General features: G+C 35.0%; 1 long non-coding RNA gene across 1 annotated transcript in view; it reads right to left on the minus strand.

The window, feature by feature from the left end:
• Positions 1-1,546, minus strand: part of LOC136849195 (uncharacterized) — a 105,128-nt gene extending 103,582 nt beyond the window's left edge. Inside the window, exon 1 of the long non-coding RNA XR_010856253.1 lies at positions 666-1,546. This is a non-coding gene — a long non-coding RNA (uncharacterized lncRNA). The remainder of the gene's footprint in view (positions 1-665) is intronic.
• Positions 1,547-6,601: the final 5,055 nt, after the last annotated feature.

Raw genomic sequence — 6,601 nt, forward strand, 5'->3', positions numbered from 1 at the left:
TGCTTTATTGTGACGTCGTGATAACCAGGCAAAAGATGGACGCACGCGTAAGTACACACACGGAAATACATACACACCCACACACATATATATTGTATATATAAATAAATATATATATATATATATATATATATATATATATATATATATATAAATATGTATATATATATATATATAGTTAACATGTACCATCTAAATATGGATTCTCGTATATATTTCTTGGAGAATGAAGATGAATTTCTTGGAGATGAAGATGAAGGGAAGGGGTATGTGATGGGGAGCCGGGCCGGGAGGAGGAGAGGCCGTTGTAAGGCTAAATGGCTGTGTAAGGTTGGTTTATGGATGGATGGGAAGTCGATCTGTTCTAGTAGAGACACTATGTATGTAAACACAGCAAGGAATTCATCTGTGTGAGAGAGAGAGAGAGAGAGAGAGAGAGAGAGAGAGAGAGAGAGAGAGAGAGAGAGAGAAAGACTATTATACTGACTGATGATATATCAGCGTGGGTGAGTGTGAAACATATAGTTTCAACCTGATAGAGATTAAAGTATGACCTCAACGCCTTCTCACGTCTAATCATGTTACGGGAATATATAAAAGTTATACGTTTATATGTCCATGTTTTTCTAAAAGTGTAATTCGACACAACACCTGACTTGACTTACCTGAATTATTCCTCCCTCGTCCAGAGTCCAACTCGAGGCCAGTCTGTCGCGAGCCGCACAACTACCAGTACACTAAGAGACAGAAAAAGAGAGAGAAAACTTTTAAGCAAGAAATTTAATTACGTTACCTTGGGGTATCTAAAATAATCAAAGGGGAATACTCTACTTGAATTAAATGCGTTTACTTTTATTGTTCTTTTTATTGCTCTTTCAGCTCCGTGTACTATAATAATAATAATAATAATAATAATAATAATAATAATAATAATAATAATAAGAAGAAGAAGAAGAAGAAGAAGAAGAAGAAATAAACCACAAAAAGTACTGCTGACACCAAAGAAGATTAAAGCCAAAAAAAAATAAAATAAAATCTAACTTCACATATCTTTCCCATCTTGAACCTTGTTGCATAATTACTTCCCCGTTGCTAATCTGCAAATACATAGCGGCCTCGTCATTCCAGGTGTAAATTTACTTAAGGGAGAAACTGCTGCATAGCCTCCCTGCAAAACGTTATGAGAACTGGTAAACTGCATTCTCTCCTACCTTGAAGGGACTTGCTCCTTGTGTTCCCAAGCCGTGAGATTCAGGTTCACTAATTCTCACCGCTTTGAAGATAACACGTCCTGAATTCTCTCTCTCTCTCTGTCACTCCCTCTCTCTCCCCACCCTCTCTCTCTCTCTCCCGGTCGAAGAAGGATTTGGGAATAGAATGGGCGACTAGTTGTCGTCGCTACATTTCGTTGATTGGAAACATAAAGGTGTATTGGCGATGAACGCCCATTGAGAATAATGACAGCACTACGCAACACACAGATGGATTCCCGCCAAAGAGAGGAGGCATTTAAAGGCTGGGGTGCTCAGTAAGCAAGTGAGTTATCATACAAACATACTAAAGTAATAAATGCTCGCCATACACACACACACACACACACACACACACACATATATATATATATATATATATATATATATATATATATATATATATATATATATATATATATATATTATATATATATATATATATTCCTCGACCCTCGACCTCCGTCGTAATGAAGTCCGAGAAAATTAGCCGAAATATAATACCTTTTCCTTTGTCTGGTCTTTTAAATTCCTGGCAACGCGGAGGTAATTCACGGAGTCGCTTCAGAATAGTAATGAACGTTGAACCTTCTTTGCTAGCTCGGCTCCTCTCTAACGATTTTTCTTCAACAACCGTGTCATCACTAAAGACTTCGGTTTTTTTTTTTTTAAATTCTGAATGAACGTATTTTTAGGTTTTGTTGATGCGCTACTAAACTGAAGGTTTGACTCATTTCGTTTGTATGAATTTACCATATTTGGTCCTAAAGATACTAGTTATGTAGACAAATTGCTATATGATTTTATTATCTTAAGTTCTTTGTTATTTTTAATAATCATATAAGACCTATTGAGATATTATTTATTATTCATGCATTAATACATTATGTATGTATTTTCTTTTACAACACGATATATTTATCAGGTAATATATTACAACGTTTATGAAATTTTCTCAATCTCTATATAAAGTGAAGTTATCTTATAAGTCAGCACTACTCTCTCGACATCGAACCTGCCTACCGATTTACGGATCTAACTCCTTCGCAAAACCTACAAGATTTATTATTTTGCTTATTTTACCACTGATGAGCTTATTATGTATCAATTAATACTGATACCTGTATGAACAGGTATCAATATTAATTTACATTCGTCTGTTCCATGAAACTTTGAGACCATAAAACGATCAGACGAGCAGGGAGGTAGACCAACTCCTCATCTTGGTAAGAATAAAATGGCAAATAAAATTAATTTATTTATTTATCTTGCTTGTATTTTAATGAACTTTAACATAATAAATATTCACACTGTTTTACTCACATTTTAAAATAAATGAATGGTTCAAATATTAAATATACATACATACATACATATATATATAAGATATGTATATAATATATATATATATATTATATATATATATATATATATATATATATATATATATATATATATATATATATATATATATACACAAACATAATATATATATATATATATATATACATATATATATATATACTGTATATATATACTGTATATATATTGAATGTCTTTTACTGTAATACAACAGTATAATATGAAATTATATACATATGAAAAATGAACTATTTATTTATTTCAAATTGTAAAGAAAGCATAGTGAATGCTTATTGTTTGAAATCAATAAAATATCAACGAGATGAATACGAAATTCATTTCATGGTTTGCAATTTTATTCTTACCAAGTTATTCTGGAGATTTGTTTGTGCAATTTCATCGGATGAGAGAAAGAGTTGCCTTTTTTTGACGACTCTATTCTAATATTAACACTATAAGGAGGCGGAATAACGGAAGGAATTTGCATAATTTTATGACTGCCACTTGTGATTAAGGGAAATGAGCAGCAGGAGAGGAAGAAGCGGAGAGAGAGAGAGAGAGAGAGAGAGAGAGAGAGAGAGAGAGAGAGAGAGAGAGAGAGATGAAAAATATGTGATTAAGGAAAGTGTTTGGAAGAAACTACGAACTAAGAAGAAGAAGAAGAAGAAGAAGAAGAAGAAGAAGAAGAAGAAGAAGAAGAGAGAGAGAGAGAGAGAGAGAGAGAGAGAGAGAGAGAGAGAGAGAGAGAGAGAGAGAGAGAGCGCTAATAAGAACAGAGTTTGCAAAAGTTATAATATATATAAATCCTTAAGGAATAAGAAGAGAAAAACATAAAAAAGGGAGGGTAAACTGACAAGAAAGAAGCACAGACTAATAAAGACAGAATATATACAAAGGGAAAAATGAAAAAGGACAAATGATGAAATATGTATCACGCGTAGGAAACGACGTGGACATTTTTCCATAATTCTTTTAGATATCGTCTCCTTCGAATGATAACATGAAAAATGGAGTGAATTATGGGAAATCAGAAGGATGATAAGTAACACAGGAAAAGAAAATATGATAAAATACCGGACACCAAGGAAACGAGCAGGGAAATAAACGGTATGGATAAGACTTCTTTTATAATAATAATAATAATAATAATAATAATATAATAATAATAATAATAATAATATGACATTCAAAACATATGTAATGGAAACATTTGATAACGATTACGGGCCAAATATACTGAAGGTAAAATGTTTGTGCCATCAACATTAATCTAACATCCTAAAACCTTTTAGGCAAGATAAATTACGAACGTCAAAACGAATTGAAACATAACAATAATTAATAATAATAATTGATAATTAAGGTATGACAACCTTGAAAACCCATTACGCAATAAAATAATTATCTAACATGGACGTGCTGTTAGTATCATCAACCAAAACAAAAATACATCACAAATTTATCAATATATATATAGGCCTATAGACACTATCACCCTTACCAACCTCAATGCAAACAAAAAAAAATGCGTCGAAGTTTCTTCGGCGCAATCAAGTTTTCTGTACAGCGTATAATCAAGACCACCGAAAATAGATCTGTCTTTCGGTGGCCTCAGTACAATGCTGTATGAGCCGCGCCCAACGAAACTTTAACCACGGCCCGGTGGTGGCCTGTCCTATATAGTTGCTAGACGCACGATTATGGCTAACTTTAACCTTAAACAAAATAAAAGCTACTGAGGCTAGAGGGCTGCAATTTGGTATGATTGATGATTGGAGGGTGGATGATCAACATACCAATTTGCAGCCCTCTAGCCTTAGTAGTTTTTAAGATCAGAGGGCGGACAGAAAAAGTGCAGCCGGACAGACAAAGCCGGCACAATAGTTTTCTTTTACAGAAAACTAAAAATGAAAAACAAAAATCAAACAAAATTCTTTCGCCCAAAAACAGCGTCCAAATCCTGTTAACGCAGAACCGGGAGAAGGAATGTTGACCATCATCTCCGAGAAAGGAGAAAATAAAAAATAAGATGAGAAGACGAGAGAGAATAAAACAAAGAAGTCGAATAAAGTCGAATTCTTCTTCTTCTTCATCTCCTTCGTTGGTGAGCGAACCCGAGTCATCATCATAAATCATGTTCCATGTCTTGAATTTCTATGATTTTTTGGGGTGTGAGGATCCGGAGGTATCAAATGAAATAGATGTTGATTCACATCTATTTCTCATGGTCCGGATCTGAATTCTGGCTGTGCGTCAGCCTCTCTCTCTCTCTCTCTCTCTCTCTCTCTCTCTCTCTGCCTGTCTGTCTGAATGTCTCGCTGTCTTTGATGTGGCTTTTCTTGGTTGCCTTTATGTCTGTCTGTTAAGATGGCCATCACTTTCGGTCTTGATACCTTTCTTTCGTTTTCACGGCCTCTCTCTCTCTCTCTCTCTCTCTTCTCTCTCTCTCTCTCTCTCTCTCACACACACTGTCTTTTATGTAACGTAAATTTCCTAGTCTGTGTCCCCTCCCTCCTTCTCTCTGCTGTGTCATACATTTTATCTTTGGCATCAAATGTCTCTCTCTCTCTCTCTCTCTCTCTCTCTCTCTCTCTCTCTCTCTCTCTCTCTCTCTCTCGTTGTCTTTTATGTGACGTTAATCTCATAACCTATCTTCTTTCTTTGACTCTAGTATACAATACATTCTCTCTCTCTCTCTCTCTCTCTCTCTCTCTCTCTCTCTCTCTCTCTCTCTCTCCATTATTAACAAGAGATTAAATCATGGCATATCTGATTGATAGTCTGATATTTACTGTATTGTAAGTATATGCACATGGAGAAAAATTCTGTTTGCATAAACACTCAGTAAGGAATGGAGAAAAACGGACCTTTTCATATATATATATATATATATATATATATATATATATATATATATATATATATATATATATATATATATATATATATATATATATATAATTTACCTTGTTTTACACAAGTCTTCGCTATAATTATCGAAATATTTAATATGCCACTTTCGATCCCAATGAAAACAAGTAAAAAATGCGTCGAAACTTTCAGCCACGTCCCATGAAACTCTTAGCCGCGGCCCATAAAACTCAGCCAAGGTCCGGTGATGGCCATTGTTGTTGGTACCTATATCGGTGCCAGAGGTACGATTATGGCTAACTTTAACCTTAAATAAAATAAAAACTACTGAGGCTAGAGGGCTGCAATTTAGTACGCTTGATGATTGGAGGATGGATGATCAACATACCAATTTGCAGCCCTCTAGCCTCAGTAGTTTTTAAGACCTGAGGGCGGACAGAAAAAGTGAGGACAGAAAATTGCGGACGAACAGAAAAAGCCATCACAATAGTTTTCTTTTACAGAACACTAAAAATGAATAAAGAATTTCTTTCGCGTTAATCCATGTCCCAACATTCTTCACGTAACGCTTGACATCATTATCGTTAATTTAGGTCAAGAGCGAACGATGATCTCTTCAGAGAGAGAGAGAGAGAGAGAGAGAGAGAGAGAGAGAGAGAGAGAGAGAGAGAGAGAGAGAGAGAGAGAGAGAGAATGAGCTTCCCCCTGAAGTTCTAATAAAAGCTGCACATTACGTAATTAATTATTGCAGTATGGGAGGTGTTTGGACATTACAAACAATATATTAGGAGCCGTGACCACAGAATATAGAAGATAGCATGGGGTATTTGATACGCACAAAAGTTAGTTAATTTGGTTAGTAGCAATAATGGCGAAGAAGTATATGGGAGCCATGAACCTCATCTAAAATCACTAGCAGCTTCAGGAACCAGTAACATCAGGGGAATATATACAAATAAATGAATACATATCTCTAAAGCTCAGTAATTACACCACTCGTCTCATCAAGCAGAAGGGCTGGGTTCCCTTCCCTGGGCACAGTTGGTCAAGACCAGTTGTTCCTCTGATGACCCAAGCAGTAAATTAGCTTTGACTTAATAGTCCTTCTAATGGCAGGG

The sequence above is a fragment of the Macrobrachium rosenbergii genome, chromosome 20 (genome assembly GCF_040412425.1).
Source record: "Macrobrachium rosenbergii isolate ZJJX-2024 chromosome 20, ASM4041242v1, whole genome shotgun sequence".
Classification (NCBI taxonomy): domain Eukaryota; kingdom Metazoa; phylum Arthropoda; class Malacostraca; order Decapoda; family Palaemonidae; genus Macrobrachium; species Macrobrachium rosenbergii.